The sequence below is a fragment of the Salvelinus alpinus genome, chromosome 15 (assembly GCF_045679555.1).
Source record: "Salvelinus alpinus chromosome 15, SLU_Salpinus.1, whole genome shotgun sequence".
NCBI lineage: Eukaryota > Metazoa > Chordata > Actinopteri > Salmoniformes > Salmonidae > Salvelinus > Salvelinus alpinus.
In genome coordinates, this window is record NC_092100.1 from 38,710,126 (window position 1) to 38,728,284 (window position 18,159).

General features: G+C 45.6%; 1 protein-coding gene across 6 annotated transcripts in view; it reads left to right on the plus strand.

Moving 5' to 3' along the window:
• Window positions 1-10,675: 10,675 nt before the first annotated feature.
• Window positions 10,676-18,159, plus strand: part of LOC139540028 (doublecortin domain-containing protein 1-like) — a 43,674-nt gene continuing 36,190 nt past the window's right edge. For 5 of the 6 annotated variants that reach the window (XM_071343546.1, XM_071343543.1, XM_071343548.1 and 2 more), the window contains exons 1-4: window positions 10,676-12,886; window positions 13,346-13,513; window positions 17,037-17,361; window positions 18,055-18,159. The gene's annotated coding sequence lies outside the window, so the exon portion shown is untranslated. The remainder of the gene's footprint in view (window positions 12,887-13,345; window positions 13,514-17,036; window positions 17,362-18,054) is intronic. The other variant, XM_071343545.1, reaches the window with a different exon arrangement.

Below are 18,159 nucleotides of genomic sequence, written 5' to 3' on the forward strand. Positions count from 1 at the left end.
TGAGTGAGAAGTTAAGGCTAAGAGATGGTGGAGTGCCTCTCACTGCTATAAGAGAACTTTGTTATGCCTGAAAGAACAAAGAGATAGCTGACTGCATCTACTGTGGTTTCTTCTCATTGTGCTGTGGGTGAGACGGGGACCTACGAGCAGCTGCTTTACCTTTCAAGAACAAGATTTACTTACAGTACAGTGCAATAGTTTTCAAACTACTAGCATACAGAGCACATTGAGTCATTTGTTATACTATAGTGCTTCAGGGAGTGGGAAAAGGTTCTGCAATTTCGCTGCAATTTCGCCCTCTCTCTCTCTTTTGCTCTCTCCCTCTGTTAGAGTGGGGATTGTGTAAGCGGGTCTGTCTCGTCCTCTGAATACTGTGTGTCGATCTGAGGGCAGCCTTTCACTGAGCCTTCTCTGATTCTTACCTCCCACAACAATGGGCCTGCAATGAGTTATTGACTTGTGTGTGTATCACCCTCTTCATGAAACAACACAACGCTGACTGTCTCCCACTTCACTAGCTGGATGAATAATTGATTTCACTGCGATGACCGAGATGAGAGAAGTAGCAAATAGAGGAGTGCCAGAGAGAACAACAGAGGAAGAGAAAAAGGTCCCTTGTGAACGTGACAAACCTCAGTCACTTCTTCTTTCTGTTCATGGGTTGAAGGGTTGTTTTACTGCTGAATTGCTGTTGTTATTAAATCTAATTACTACGGTATTGTGGCAGTTTAGTTATATCTTCATCCTTATCCTCTTGGTTTTCTTTACATTACAGCTGAACTGGGCTCTGACACAAGGACAAAGTTACCAAGAAGGAGATTCTCAGTCTTACGGTGAAACAGCTGCACGGTACCCCAAAAAAAGGTGGGTTTAGCGAACACCACACAGAGTTTTGTTGACTCATCTATCCCCATTGTGTGAGAGCATTAGGTCCTGAACTATTCTGTTTTGTCTGTGTTCTGTTGTGTTGTGGGTGAAGTGAAGCAGGGGATGGGCCCTGTTGGTCCTAGACGGCCTGGGACCTCAAAGCAGCCCTGGTCATTAGCACTGGACTTCTATATGCCTCACTGACTCCATACACACAGTAATAACAACACTCCACCACAGCCCTGCGGAACGGGATGGGCAGACCTGTAGCTTCTCATTACATAATAAAGCAACATCGAGATTAGTTCACCCACATTACAAATGTATTGAATGTACTGCATCATTGTTTGGATACCTCAGCCTAGAGTAGCAGCCAATGTGTGGTGTTCAATGTAGGCCTACATTCCATGAGACTTTTGAAAAAAACATGCAGGGCTTGACATTAACCTGTTTATCCACTTGTCCTTCAGACAAGGAGGTGACTGAAAATGTTGTGGTGTTTGACGCAAGAAACCACTTTACAAAATAAAATGCATTATTATTCCCATACCATTAATAATCAGACACATTTTGCTACCCTCTGCCTATTGGCTACTTAGCTTAGTCAAGCGTGTCTCAAAATACAACACTGCCCCTTTTAAGACAAAAAAAGCTCTTTACCTGACTTGCTTTTCAAATATGTCTAGAAATGTACACGCTTTGTGCTGTTGTAGGAAGCAATCACTCCCCTATTGCTGACTACAAAGTATCTATAGCTGGCCTAATAACTCATTAACTAGCAAAGGATATGAACAAAATGTGCACCTGTGGCTACATGCAGCTCCTGCTTTGATCTCAAAACAAGCGCATCTACTCATGACCACAGCTGTAAACACAGTCCAGTTCAAAGTAAACGGCACAGATCCATATATGGCAATGTTTTATTTGCATATAGGCCTACTGCAGCTCTGATTGGTTTTGTAGGCCTACTGCAGCTCTAATTGGTTATGCCACACCGGTCTCTGTAGAGTACGGGCTGAGTCATGCACAATAAAATCCTATGTTGCATTGAAAGTGGCGAATATTGCGTTGATTCGATCACAATTGCCACAGTAAAAGGAAACATTGATAGGGTTAACTAACAGGGAAAACTCTAGAAAGCAGTGGTGGAAAGAGTACATAATTTTCATATTTGTAAAGTTCCATTAATAGAAAATGACTCAAGTAAAAGTGAAAGTCACCCAGTAAAATACTACTTGAGTAAAAGTCAAAAGTATTTGGTTTTATATATACTTAGGTATAAAAAGTATATTAAATTGCTAAAATATACTTAAATATAAATTATCTAAAATTCCTTATATTAAGAAAACCAGATACCCAGGGGCACACAGCACAAATGTACAAATTAAGCATATGTATTTAGTGAGTCCGCCAGATCAGATGCAGTAGAGATGACCAGGAATTTTCTCTCGAGTGTGTGAATTGGGCCAGTTTCCTGTCCTGCTAAGCATTCAAAACATAACGAGTACTTTTGGGTGGAAAATGTATGAAGTAAAAAGTACATTCTTTTCTTTAGGAATGTAGTGGAGTAAAAGTAAAAGTTGCCCAAAATCAATATCAATAGCAAAGTAAAGTAAAGATACCCCAAAAACCATTATTCCTCCTCCACCAAACTTTACAGTTGGCACTATGCATTCTGGGACGGTAGCATTCTCCTGGCATACGCCAAACCCAGATTTGTCCGTTGGACTGCCAGATGGTGAAGCGGGATTCATTACTTCAGACAACGCATTTCCACTGCTCCAGATTCCAATGGCGGCGAGCTTTACACCACCCCAGCCAAAGCTTGGCATTGCGCATGGTGATCTTAGGCTTGTGTGCGTCTGCTCGGCCATGGAAACCCCACATTGCTTCCAGAGGCACCTTGGAACTCGGTAGTAAGTGTTGCAACTGAGGCGATTTTTAAGCACTACGCACTTCAGCACATGGCGGTCCCGTTCTGTGAGCTTTTGTGGCCTACCACTTTGCGGCTGAGCCGTTGTTGCTCCTAGACTTTTCCACTTCACAATAACAGCATTTACAGTTGACTGGGGCAGCTCTATAGCAGGGCAGAAATTTGACTAACTGACTTGTTGGAAAGGTGGCATCCTATGACGGTGCCACGTTGAAAGTCACTGAGCTCTTCAGTAAGGCCATTCTACTGCCAATGTTTGTCTATGGAGATTGCATGGCTGTGTGCTCGATTTTGTGCACCTGCCAGCAACGGGTGTGGCTGAAATAGCCAAATCCACTCTTTTGAAGGGGTGTCCACATACTTTTGTATATATAGTGTATGATGCTTATGTGAATACATTACAGTCTGCATTACACATCGCTGTATGGATTTTGACTGACAGCTGTTCTGAACTTGAGCACCCCTGAACAGAATGAGCCTATGTTTGTCTGTTGTGAAGAAACATTATCCGAGGCACACGCACCCGAATGCCCTCGGGAGTCATGCCTCCTTTCTATGCGCACCAAAATGATGATCTGTTTCCCTGAGTTGCATTGTGAAAGCCTAACACTGTAATGTCATGTTTTTTTAACTTAGCTAGTCATGTTAGCAATAGAACCGGCTTTCAATCGATGCCCACCTGAACCAGATTGAGATGTATAATGGACCGTGTTTGGATTGCGTGAACAGCGACGGTAATTGTGTGATGGCGGGGATGCAGGGTTGTGTTCCAAACAAAACAACTACAAGTGCGAGTGCTCTAGTTCCTCAACGGCACAGCTAGAAGAGCTATAAAAAAAAATTACCTCATAGTTGAAGACTGCTCTGAGTCATGGAAGTGCGTTCAATTACTGAGGAACTGTGCACACATTGGAGAGGTGTGTGGCCACTTGTTAGTCCTCTTCCTCTAACCCATGTAGCGTTGCACCTAACCCACATTACCCAGGAATGTTATTTGAACGTTACTGAATGTATCCAGAGTGTTTTCAGATCCTGTTGTCAACAAATGCGGTGAAAAGTACAGTACATTTCAAATGCACATGCAATCAACAGTGTAGTGTTAGGAGTCGGTCTCAAATCAAACCAAGTGTTATTGTTCACGTACACGTGTTTAGCGAAATATTTGCGTTTCTAGCTCCGACAGTGCAGTGATAGTACTCACTCCCGCAGTCGGTCTCTTCCCTTAGGGACCTCAAGAGGGACTGTCCGGGTATCTGGATCTTAGGGAGGAGATACTTCTCTATCTGTCTGGGTGGGTCTGGTCCGTCTACATATGACTGTTTTCTATGCATAATGTATTTTCTTCCATAGAGTTCTGCTATTATCTGTCTGCTTTGTATCTGTCTGGATCTGTGTAAAGCAGGGATAGGAGTGTAGTGTTGTGAGTCAGAGTTGCCGGTTGGCTTCGAAGAGGCATTGTTGGTTTTCAATGATTACCATCTTTGAGCCTTTGTCTGCTGGCTTTATGGTTATGTCTTTGTGTTTATGGGATTTGGCAATGGCTTGTCTTCTTGTGTGATGTTGTGGTAGAGGTATGAAAGTCTAATCATTTGTGTGTTGGTCTTCCAATAGGTGCTGATATAGTCTATAGTTTTGGTTCCATTCTAGATGGGACAATGAATGGTGAGGTCAGGTAGTCAGATGTATAGCCACAGTAGTCAAGCAGTTTGAGAGTTCTATGGTATCTGTGGATGTTTCTTTGGCGTTCCCCATAGTGCAGCGGCGTGGGGATGAAGGTGAGCCCACTTTCCAGCAGCTCAGTCTTAGGGTGTGATAGGTGAAAAGTGGATGAGAGACTGAGGATGTTTGTGTCTTGGTGGAGAGGCTGTGGTGTAATCATACCCTCCCCCACTACTTTAACTGTTCTACCCAGTGTTTCAGGTTCTTTGCAGTCGTGGCTGGTGTTCAGTGTATGTTCTCTTTTTCTGTGTGGAATTCTGAGCGATGGATTTGTAGTAGGGGGTTGTAGTGTGTGGCGATGTGTGAATGAATGTGTTTGAGCACGGCTTGTTGTTTCTCTGACAGGTAGGGTGAGTAGTTAATGATGGGGAAGTAGATGGTTGCATTGGGGTACATGGCTGTAGCTTTACTGTGGAGTGATTGCAGTTGTCCTATGGTTGTTTGTCTCTGTGTTTGGTCTTTGTTGTTGAGACCCAGAGACAGCACCATAACCCTGAGGCGGGTTCAACAAGGCTTCTGTTTGCGGCGAACATGTTGCCAGAGTAACAATTTTCAGTTGAATGATTTGAATGAACATCAAATAGCTCATTTTTGTAAGGATTACAGTGGCTTTTTAGCGGCAATATTCAAACTGAAAATGACTTAGCTACTCCTACTAAATATAGTAGAAATTCTACATGGGTACTTGATTCTTTTTAATTGCAGTTTAGAACCGAAACAGACACTTACGTTCACTGCACACTACCTTCTCAGACTGTTACCTAACGCTAGAGAATAGTCACGGCTAATACAAAACAAATGGAATATGTTAGCCAACGTTCGCAAACTATTTCCCTTGTTAATTAAATTCACCTCTGGTGTTGGGGTTTGGGGTAGATTTGGCCAAGACCCCAGTAATGTGGTGGAACTGTGCTCGAGGATAACTGTCAATCTGGATGTGTTTGTATGGGTGGGAAGGTATTCGGCTCAAGTTTGAGGCACCAAATGATGGCAATTGGTTTGTGAGACCTTATTTGCCAATCATTACTTTTCTAATGTGTCATGTCGTGTCTGGTGGGCCGGTACAAGACTGAAGGGAAGACTGGGGATGTTGGGGTGGAGTGTCTGGGTGAAGGTAAGGGAGAGAGTCTCACAGTGGGCTCTGGGAGAACCCTGTTTTTTGGTGTGTGTAGAGGTTAGTATTGGGGAGGGTTCAGAAGGGAAACTGCCGGGATTGGTTTTCACTTTGTTTTGTCACATCGTCACAACTTTCTCCACCTTAACCCCTTTATCCATAGTCACCACCTCAAAGTGGTGTTGGGGTGTATTAGGTTGGGTCTCTGTGTTGGCAGTGGTGTAAAGTACTTAAGTAAAAATACTTTAAAGTACAACTTAAGTCGTTTTGGGCGGTATCTGTACTTTACTGTACTATTTATATTTTTGACTGCTTTTATTTTACTACATTCCTAAAGAAAATAATGTACTTTTTACTCCATACATTCTCCCTGACACCAAAAATTTGATTTTTGAAAATGGTCCATTTCACACGCTTATCAAGAGAACATCCTTGGACATCCCTGCTGCCTCTGATCTGGCGGACTCACTAAACACACATGCTTTGTTTGTAAGTTATCTGGAAAAGAGGAATACCTATTGTTAGGTTCTTATTTTTCAGAGTAAATAAGGGAGGAGTTTAATTCTTCCCAAAGGTTCTGTACAGCTGTAATTCAGACAGCAAAACATTTCTCACCGTCACAGTTATATACATCCCACTTAAGACACTCCTCCTTCTCTCCAATCCTTACATTTTATGGTTCAACAGGAAAAGGGTAACAGGATACCAAACCCTTATTACTCGCTTATTAAGGGAATCTGTACTCACCTCCTGACCTCAACCCCTCCTTCACCTAATCCACAGGTGTCCATCTGTCTCCCCTATATCAACACGTTGCTCTCCTGTCGTCCACCCAACACATTCCAAAGCCTTCTGTCTTTCTTCAGAGAACCCTTAACTTCTAACATAAAACCCAGTCTCTTTTACTCCTCTGATTCTATGCTTCTTTCCTATCATTTATTTCATATCTCGGTGTTCAAAGTTTAGCCGATTCCAACACTATGTAAGAATGCTGTTCATCGATTACAGCTCAACATTTAACACCATAGTACCCTCCAAACTCGTCATTAAGCTCGAGACCCTGGGTCTCGACCCCGCCCTGTGCAACTGGGTCCTGGACTTTCTGACGGGCCGCCCCCAGATGGTGAGTGTAGGAAACAACATTTCCACCCTCGGAGTGTGGTGTCAGGAAAATAACCTCACACTCAACGTCAACAAAACAAAAGAGATGATCATGGACTTCAGGAAACAGCAGAGGGAGCACCCCCCTATCCACATCGACGGGACAGTAGTGGAGAAGGTGGAACGTTTTAAGTTCCTCAGTGTACATAGCATGGACAAACTGACAAACCGCTATCATCCAGAAAACGAGGTCAGTACAGGTGCATCAAAGCTGAGACCGAGAGACTGAAAAACAGCTTCTGGCCATCAGGGCCATCAGACTGTTAAACAGCCATCACTAACATTGAGTGGCTGCTGCCAACATTCTGACTCAAATCTCTAGGCACTTTAATAATTAAAAATTGGATGTAATACATGTATCACTAGTCACTTTAAACAATGTCACTTTATATAATGTTTACATACATACCCTACATTACTCATCTCATATGTATATACTGTACTCTATACCATCTACTGCATCTTGTCTATGCCGTTCAGCCATCGCTCATCCATATATTTATATGTACATATTCTTATTCATTCCTTTACACTTGTGTGTATAAGGTAGTTGTTGTGAAATTGTCATATTACTTGTTAGATATTACTGCACAGTCGGAACTAGAAGCACAAGCATTTCGCTACACAGGCATTAACATCTGCTAAACATGTGTATTTGACCAATAAAATGTGTTTTTGATTTGATTTGATTTGAGGGCACTATGGTGTTGAACGCTGAGCTGTAGTCAATGAATAGCAGTCTCACATAGGTGTTCCTTTTGTCCAGGTGTGAAAGGGCAGTGTGGAGTGCAGATAGAGAGATTGCATCATCTGTGGATCTGTTGGTGCGGTATGCAAATTGGAGTGGGTCTAGGGTGTCTGGGATAATGGTGTTGATTTGAGCCATGACCAGCCTTTCAAAGCATTTCATGGCAACAGACGTGAGTGCTACAGGTCGGTAGCCATTTAGGCAGGCTACCTTAGTGTTCTTGGGAATAGATGGTGGTCTGCTTGAAACATGTTGGTATTACAGACTCAGACAGGGAGAGGTTGAAATTGTCAGTGAAGACACTTGCCAGTTGGTCAGCGCATGCTCGGAGTACACGTCCTGGTAATCCGTCTGGCCCTGCGGCCTTGTGAATGTTGATTTGTTTAAAGGTCTTACTCACATCGGCTGCGGAGAGCGTGGTCACACAGTCATCCGGAACAGCTGATGCTCTCATGCATGTTTCAGTGTTACTTGCCTCGAAGTGAGTATGGAAGTTATTTAGCTTGTCTGGTAGGCTCGTGTCACTGGGCAGGTCTCAGCTGTGGTTCCCTTTGTAGTCTGTAATAGTTTGCAAGCCCTGCCACATCCGACAAGCCCCGGAGCCAGTGTAATGCGATTCGATCCTAGTCCTGTATTGACGCTTTGCCTGTTTGATGGTTCGTCAGAGGGCATAGCGGGATTTCTTATAAGCTTCCGGGTTAGAGTCCCACTCCTTGAAAGCGGCAGCTCTACCCTTTAGCTCAGTGTGAATGTTGCCTGTAATCCATGGCTTCTGGTTGGGATATGAAAGTACAGTCACTGTGGGGACGACGTCCTCGATGCACTTATTGATAAAGCCAGTGACTGATGTGGTGTTGTCCTCAATGCCATCGGAAGAATCCCGGGAACATATTCCAGTCTGTGCTAGCAAAACAGTCCTGTAGCTTAGCATCTGCTTCATCTGACCAGTTCAGTATTGAACGAGTCACTGGTACTTCCTGCTTTCCTTTTTGCTTGTAAGCAGGAATCAGGAGGATAGAATTATGGTCAGATTTGCCAAATGCAGGGCGAGGGAGAGCTTTGTACGCGTCTCTGTGTGTGGAGTAAAGGTGGTCTAGAATTATTTTCCCTCTGGTTGCACATTTAACATGCTGATAGAAGTTAGGTAAAACTGATTTAAGTTTCTCTGCGTTGAAGTCCCTGGCCACTAGGATCGCCGCCTCTGGATGAGCATTTTCCTGTTTGCTTATGGCGGTATACAGCTCATTGAGTGCGGTTTTAGTGCCAGCATCGGTCTGTGGTGGTATGTACGAAAAATACAGATGAAAACTCACTAGGTAGGTAGTGTGTTCTACAGCTTATCATGATATACTCTACCTCAGGCGAGCAAAACCTTGAGACTTCCTTAGATATCATGCACCAGCTGTTGTTTACATAAATGCATAGGCCCCCGCCCCGTGTCTTACCAGAGGCTGCTGTTCTATCCTGCCAATAGAGTGTATAACCCGCCAGCTGTATGTTCCTAATGTCGTCGTTCAGCCACGACTCTGTGAAACATAAGATATTACCATTTTTAATGTCCCGTTGGTAGGATAAACTTGCTTTCAGTTCGTCCCATTTATTTTCCAGCGATTGAACATTAGCTAGCAGGATGGAAGGCAAAGGCAGATTAGCCACTCGTCGCCTCATCCTCACAAGGCACCCTGATCTTTTTCCGCAAAATCTCAGTTTCCTTCTCCAGCGAGTCCCAGGGATCTGGGCCTAGTCGGCTGTCTGTAGGAGTCCCTCCCGTCCAATTCATTGAAGATAAACTCTTTGTCTAATCTAAGGTGAGTAATCACAGTTCTGATGTCCAGAAGATCTTTTCTGTCATAAGAGACGGTAGCAGCAACAGTATGAACAAAACAACGCTAAAAAACAAACAAAATAGCATGGTTGGTTAACTAAGAGCCGATAAGACAGCTGCCATCCTCTCTGGTGCCATCTTCATCCCAGCTCAACCCTAGGTTTAGAGTTGAGCTGGGATGTGGACATTAAGCTGGGTTAGAGTTAAAATTGAGCTGTGTGTGGATATGAAAGTAGGATTAGGGTTATGGTTAAGGTTGAGCCAGGAGTGGATATGAACCTAGGGTTAGAGTTCGGGCCTCAACCCTAGAGAAAAACCTCATCTTAATCCAATTAACAATGAATGAATGTGCCCCTCCCCCCACTATATGGCAGGAAGGTATTGTAGTCCTCAATTGAAGCCTGACCTGGAGTTAATGGGCTTTTGAGTGACATCAGCAGAACGGTTGAGGCTACAAACAAAATTCACATATGAGAGCGTTCAACAGACGCTCCCGATGAACGCAAGCCTACACCTGAGCATGTGAAATTAACCCTTCACAGTGAAAACTTGGTCCCACAGAGAACAAGGCCTTTCTTCCAAATAAAATCATTACCTACAGCCCTCACATAACTATGGACTGCAACTGAGCTAGCTAACCGTCCTTCCACACCACCCATCGTGACCTTATACGGATGCTGTCCTGTGTTGAGGTTCAGCTTACTGTGGCAACAGGAAATGGCTTAATTCATCCTCAACATGGTGCTTCATTCTCTATTCCACATCCTGTCTGTGGAGGAGGGAGAGAGAGAGAGATGACAAGAGGGGGAGAGAGGGAAATAAGGTGGGAGAGATAATGGAGGGGGGAGGAGGGAGGGAGAGAAGGGGATAGTGAGGGAGGGGAGAGGGTGAAGGAGAGAGGAGGGAGCGGTAGAGAGAGAGGAGCGAGAGAGGGTGGGAGAGTGCGAAGGAGGGAGAGAGAGGGGGAGGGGGTGAAAGAAGGGGGAGGGCTAAGAGAAGAGGAGGGGGATAAAGAGGAGGAAGAGAGCGATAGGAAGGAGAGAGAGATGTCTGTCTATCTGTCTGTCTAAGTCCTTCACCAGTATACCCGTTGCAGCTTTATCATCATCCCTTCCCATTGACTGCAATGGGAAGGGAGCATCAAACGCATACACATACACACATGCAAGCTCATTCGCATGAACACACACACATACACTACCTTTGTAACTATGAAAGCCTCTCACAGTCTGTTGTGTGCTGTGGGACGACTAATAGGTATGAGAGGTGTGCTTCTCCTCATCCTCTGTATCCCCTGGTAGGTGCTGAGCCAGGCTAAGGAGCTGAGAGTCACTATGAAGAAGTGCCAGGCCCAGCTCTCCCTGCCTGCTTTCCGGCCTCACACAAAGGACACCCAGCCAGCCCTATATGGCCACTGTCCCATGGCCCTCCTCTACCCCAGGGCCTGCAACTAAAGGTGAGAGGACCCCCACCAACACACATTCACACAATTACCACTATGCCTTTACCTCGTCGATAGCTGAAAACAGATCCGTCACCACCTTGGTGTTACTATCAATAGTTATCAAAGAACACCTCTCCGTTTTTCTCTGGTTTACAAAGGAAGACCAATCTCGAACCTTTTACTTTTTAATCAAACACTCACGTTGCCTACTACACTCTTAAAATGGATCAAGAGCTTCCATTATCCTGTACTCCTGGCAGTAGATGTCAGGCCCAGTCAGCAGAGCCAGCAGTGACTCAAAGTGAAGTAGTCTTTCACTGTTGTGTTGTGATGAAGCTGGACTATAAATCAAGGGGAACATATTGGACAACAGCACTGCACTCACGCTGCGCACTGCCATTTTCCTGGGGCCGCGTTCTCCCACTGTTCCCCCACACTGTCTTCAAACACTTTGCTGTGTCAGCCCCTGTGGACAGGGCATGGGGGGCCTGTGTCGACTCGGCGGTGGTGCCCACCTCAAAGCCGGGCTCAGCTGCACCGGGGAGCATCATGGGACGTAATAATACCGCTGGCAGCAACCAGTAGCCCAGCAGAGAGAGACACACTCCAACAGCGTCAACGGCCTCAGAGGAAGAACAGTATTGGCACCTTGAACGGGGTTCACAGTTTTATTTAGGTATCAGCCCTGCAATGAATGTAGTTCTCTTGTTGATGTTGCTGTTGTTTTCTATCGAGGATGTCTGTTTTGTCAATGGGAAGGTGGCTTCAAGCGCAGTGCTAGTGAATCTGACTCATGCGTTATCACTGACAATATGACTGGGTGAAAATAGCCCCGGCCACTTCACTGCCAACTGTGTTGTGTATCATTGTGTCACCTCCCAGCTCCCGGGGGCCTCTCAAACACCCATAATCCTCCCCGACTCCTCAGAGAACCAAGGTCACGTCTAGTCAGTTACATTGTGAGCCCGGGTGACAAAGAAACAGTAGTGTTAATCTGGGGGATGGATTTATCCAGTGTCTCCTACCGTCCATGCACCTTAGCCTTGCCACCCTGGCCCTGACAGGGAGCCCCTCCCCAGTCCTCTCTCACCCCTCCGGGCTACCCAGGGCCCTCAGCGCAGCCAGCTGGGTCGGCAGTGGGGAGCACATAAAAGCAAGGATCATTCAGCCGCAGGCCAATTTGTTTCTGGAGCGGATGGTCACTGGACCGGAACATCATTCCCAATCATTTGTAGACTGCAAATTGACCGCAAGAAGCCCCAACAGATATAATTTTTTACTAAAACACAATAATGTAAAACCTTGCTTACATTCGTATACGATCACATATATCTCTTTATTATGCGTGGGAAGATTTCCTAAATGAAAATCACTTGGAGCTGATTTGCTTGTGTTTTCACGGTGTTTTATGTCCAAAAACAAAAATAAATCAGCTGCCATTTGGGGAAACCTGACATATAGCTTAGTCCATGCCAAGCGCCTCTCTCTGTCACTGGACATGGGAAGATGCAAAACGTGGGCGGTGAACCCTGCCTCTGGCTCCCTAGGGAAACTGTCCCTCCGTGTACAGCTTCATTTGGTTCCAACCTTGCAATTAGCGGCACTTTGAGCGAGAACTCACTGTCTTGATGTGTCTAACTTAGCCCTGTCGCATCTCCCACCAGGCCTAATGTGTGACACTCTCTCTCCCTCAGACCTAATGGACAGGTGCTTGGGCAATTATTTTAGTTGAGCAAGGCTGAATCGATTAGCAGAGATGTAGTGGAGTGTTTGTGGGTGTCTGCGTGTGTGCATGTGTGTGTACGTGTGTGTACAGTACGTGTGTATGCGCGTACCGGGTGAATAAGACCCGCGTCACCTAAGATCAGTTTTTTTTATTTGCTGTAATGGCTGTCTTTAGCAGGAGGGCAGGATATGAGCTTATGGTAATGCAAATTAGTTGTTGTTTATGAATTGACTTTCTTATTTGTTGTTTGCTGAGAATGGGAAGGCACACGGACGCCACACTGGTGCTCATCAACAGAACCGAGCTGGAGAAAGGCTGTGAGGACGACGACACAGTCATGATGGACTGGGTGAGTACCTCCCTGCTACACCCATTAACACTAAACAGATATTTCCATGCACGGTTCCCTTTCTCACCTATTTTATATGTAAAATATTTCATCTAGACATAGATATTTTACATTCTGTCAAAAGATGGGTTGTTACTCAAAAATGCGTATAAAGTTGGGTAATAGAGCTTTGATTGAGTGATTGTGTTGAGTGAGAGATCAGTTTGACAGTGTATTAGTTAGTATTCGGTTTAGAAACAGGTCAGAGCCCTAATGTCAATCCTCTGTCGCCCCCTACTGGTGTAAAACCTACACTACCATCTGCCCTCTAAAGCACAACACACCTCCTTGTCATTTCGCCGCGACACTCACTGTTTCGTTTCTCTATTCCAAGTGTCACCATCCTCACAGCTCTAAACAGCTACAGGTTATTTCTGAAAGTATTACTCTTCTCTGTAATAAATCATGTGGTCTTCCCAGCTTCTGCAGATAATCCATCAAAGGCTGGGGTCTGGGGTGGGCTACCGCCCCTCTGGTCCCTGCCTCGTCCCCACCGGCTTGTTTGATGAGCAGGGTGGGGTGGTAGCCAGCCTCCGTCACCTCCACACTGACCAGAGGGTTTGGCCTGTTGTATGGCGAACGCTACCGGTAAGCCCTGGTTCAGGTTCTGGTCCCAGCGTGAATCTCCTCTATCGTTTCCCTTTCCCCACTCCCAGCCTCTTAGTCGGGGCTCTTTGCTTCTGAATCATCATATGGACCAGTGACACTCGTCTCCCCATCACACCTGCTGCACTAAGAGCACAGACACTGTTTCTATCTGATAACAACCCTGAATGCGTAGTATGTCTTATGAGGAGGAGTGTTGTGGTGGGCACTCTGGTTGAGTGGGACATGACATCTTTCGGTCTTCTTTTCTCTCCCGCTAACGTGCGGTGTGAGTGTGCGTGGTGCCTGATGGGCACATGTCAGCGTTGTGCGCGGCAGGAGCGCGGGGCTTTTCATGTCTCAGTAGTCACTGTAATGATTGCAGATGGGAGCGCTGTGGGGGGGCCTGGAGCCCAGAGCTCTGTCATTGTTGCAGGCTGGCAGGGCTGCCCTGACCCGTTACACTGGCTCTATCCTCAGCCTCATCTCATCTGCCTCTCTCCCTCCCTCCCTCCCACATGGGAGAGTAATTGAAAAGTGTATTTGGCAAATTACACATGTCTGGGTCTTGAAAAACTCTTTCAGTATTCAGCTATAGTCTACCTTCTTGTGCAGAGAAATTGACATTTCAAAAACACTTTAGAAAAAGTTGCGTCGCTGTTTCAGTGTGCTGGATCAGATTTATGTATGTATGCGCCTGCACGGGTTTGATTGCGTCTAATTTGGTAGCGAGGGGAAATCATTTATCCGTGGTGATAGCCCTCCCTGGGGAAGACTCCAATTGGACAGGGATTAATGATGACATGGCCACTGACTGGAAGTAATACCTCTCGGAGATTTACAACATGGAGCTTTGATAAACAGTAGACAGTTGCAGGTCCGTATCGCATCGAACTGCATTTATGATAACATGGAGATTAGAAATAGGATTAACTTCGAACAGCTATAATAACATTATCAACTGTCACTCCCTTTGAAATGAAAGGATTCATCTAGAATGGGAGGGAAGCCAGAGCAAAACAAATGGGATAAAAAAAAGAATACACACATCATAAAATGTTACGTAGACGTTCGTTCAAGAAAATGTAGTCGATACCACCTTCAAATATTTTAACCATCTATAATATATTTAAAATATCTATTGAAACACTGGTCAGTGCTATGGCCAGTTGGTGTGTATCTGCCTCGTTCTCCGGTTGTCATTTAAGGTATCTCTCTGAGACTGTCACAGACTGAAAGCAGGCCATCATATCAAGTAGAATCCTGCGCCGGACTTGATAAATATCAGCGGTGCTAAGGTGCTGAGCGCAACAGAGCTGTTAGGTACTCCAGCTTGTCTATGAAACTTTGTTTCAGCAGGGTATTTCACTGGAAATGAACGATGATAGTATACCTATGATATTAGTCATGCCCTGAGTCACCTATTCCTGTTTAGTGACAACAAAATAAGATCAATTTGTGTCGTCATCATCGAGTGTCATAACACTACAAAAAAGCTATAAAACCAAATGTAAAGTAAACATTCATTATATTGTATATTTTGCATGTTATTGTGGAAGCCCTTTGACTTACTCATTTGAGCTGAGTAGTGTAGAGAGGGTGTCTGCTGCCGGTCCCCTGTCTGCAGGACGTGCCCCCTGTCCCTAAAGGGTTGCTCCTAACCCCTGGGGCTCCTGCATGCGAGGAGGCCTTATTAGCCCCAGGTAAGCAGCTGCAAGGAGGCCTCCCCCAGCCTCAGCCTCTCTTAGCCCTAGCCTATAACCCCCAGTGGGGCTGACCAGCCATCCAGAAAGTATTAGATTAGCAAGTGTTTGTCCCGACATGCTACTTACCACATGGGCTTTGTATGCCTCTTTGACAGTCTCTTCTCACGAGGAACACTACAATAGGTAGACGTATGTTTCTTGGTTGTCAACGGTGTGGCACATAACATATCTGACATGTGTCGTTCACAGAATTCCCGAATCTGTAACTAATGAAGTAAAATGTGGGGTTTTGTTTACTCGTTAGTCCTCATTTTCTAAGCCTGTAGTAGGGTAAGATGAGCTGGGGGTAGTTGGGACTGCTGTCCCCTGTCCCGTTATTGGTCCGAGCCAGAGGCCCGGCACATTCCGTCACCCAACGACCTGTGATCTGTGAGGTGTGTTCTCCTGACCTTTGGTAGATAGCCGTGGCTTACTGTCACCCAGCAGTCAGGCTGGATCAGTCTAACAGGCTGGAGCTGGTGCAGAGCAGAGCTGGGTCTGTGTTACTAGAACCCGCTCCTAATCTCTCTAAGCGTCATTGTGCCGCCAGCGACTTTGCTAGTCCTCCGACCGCAGCCGGTTCACAAGGTTCAACTCATTTCTTGAGTTGAACGATGATCCGAATCTGGAAAACACAATGGAGCCCATGGCCCCGCGTTCACGGTGAAAATATAGTCATATACTATATGTGTAAGGATCTGGGGCCTAGGGTTCTGGGGTTAAACCATGCTCTTGTACACTCACTGTAGCCTGGGTGCCCTGTCCACCCCTTGCCCCAAAATAAGACATCTCACATCTCAGCCAGTGATACCGTTCAACAACTTTGTCAAGTGCGATATTGTGTTGTGGAGTAAATCTTACAAATGAGGATGTAAGAAACTAGGAAAACTTGACTCGACTGGTCAGTGTCATAATTCCCAGCCACGCAAAACCCTCAAAGGGATGGCGACAGCCAAACTTGTTAATAGTCTTAATGTGTAAATCTAATGCAATTACACCCACGACTTGGTGAGAATCCTGTCACCAGGGTAAAGGAGTTGTCTTGACGTGTGCTCAAGTACTGCAGCTGAGGAACTTGTCATTCGAGGCTCTGTAATGTTGCGGTGACAGTGAACAGTGTCAGGGAGGAGGAGCTTGTTAGCGCTGCTAATCTACTCCAATCTGATATTATCCTGCCAAGCTCCTCTGATGGGCTTTGAGAGTTTACGTGGCAAGAAGTTCAAGCTTGGAGAGCACTGGGAACACAGCTAATCTAGGACAGAGTTTCCACGTCTCTCCATCCAGTTCATTCATCCAATACGGTGTCCGGTTTTGAGAAGAGAAAGGCGTGTTTTTGTTGTTGTTGGTGTTTAGTTCATGTCTAAGCGTTTGACTAATTAGTCTCCTACACTAAGAAATGGTGTTTTAACTGAGTTCATGACGGTTTCATTGGACCTTTGGTTAATGTGATAAACACAGGGACAGACGAGCCATATGCAAAGGGAACAGTCGCGAGTGGTTCTGTGTTGCTTCAGGACATTTTCTGTAGCTTTTCTTTAGAATCTGATTTGAATCTCTACGCTAGAAGATTGTCAAATTAGACTCAATACATTTCGCAACCTATTTAGAAAGCACATCCCCTGCAGCAGTGTTACAGTACTGTAAATATCATGTGAGTGACTACCATGTTGATGTTGAAGCCTGATCCTGTCTATTCTCCAGCAGTGGGCCTACTACCACTGCCCCTGTGTCAGTCAGTCCCTCTTGTCTAATGCAGTGTGTTTGTGTCCTGTATCCTGCAGGGCTCCTCACGGTGCTGCACTGTCCCTGGGTGGTGGAGAAGGCTCTGGCTCTGGCGGCAGGGGATAGGGGTTACCACCATGCTGTGCACAGAGCGCCGCTGAATCCAGACACAGCACTACCTACAGGCTTCAAAAAGTAACGCACACGCCCCTCCAACAACGTGATGTTAGCCCTCTCTCACGGACTGTTTCCACAGGCCTTATGTTTAAGGGTTACTTCAGGATGTTGGTGTCCCTTCAATCAACTTCCCCAGAGTCAGATGAACTCAGATGAAGCTTTTTACATGTCTCCGCGTCCAGTATGAAGGACGTCAGAGGTCGTTTGGTGAGCCAATGCTAACGAGCTTAGCACAAAGACCGGGACGTCTTCGGGGTACAGCTAGCATTCTCTGGGGAAGTAGATAGAGGGCCTCATTGCCAGAATCCCGAAGGATTAGTGATAACAAGAGATGCTACTGGTAGAGATGTGGAGCTGCTAGCAACAGTATGTAACCCAGCTATGAACCATCCTGGTGTGTGTAGATTTGAGGCAGGCAGTAAGACACCGTAAGGGAAAGATCAATTATTAGCAGACAGTCAGGGTGTGAACTGTGAAATAATGGGCTCATATACATGACTGACTGACTAGAGAGCCTAATAGGTGTCTGAATGAGAGACTAGACTACTGTACACTATGTTAACTCCTGTTTGTACACAGCACACACACACACACACACACACACACACACACACACACACACACACACACACACACACACACACACACACACACACACACACACACACTCTCAAAGTCTGAGCTATAGCAGTGCCTTGTCCTCCACACAGAGGAAATCCATAACGCCATGCTGTGATAGTGAAGGGGTAGCTTCTCAGTCATCAGATACTGTACTCTGTCTGTACTGCTGAAGAACATAGACTTGTTACAATGTAGACAGTGGTAAAATAGTGTTGATGAAACTGCTTGAATTGAACCAATCATTGTATTCCTTTCTATGGGGGTTGTGTTCTTGTGTAGACGGGAGGCTGTGGAAGGATTTCCCTTTGACAGAAGCCCATCAACTGAGACCACACGGGCCTTAAAGCCACGGTGGACTCTGACGCCCACTTCACACAGCTCAAG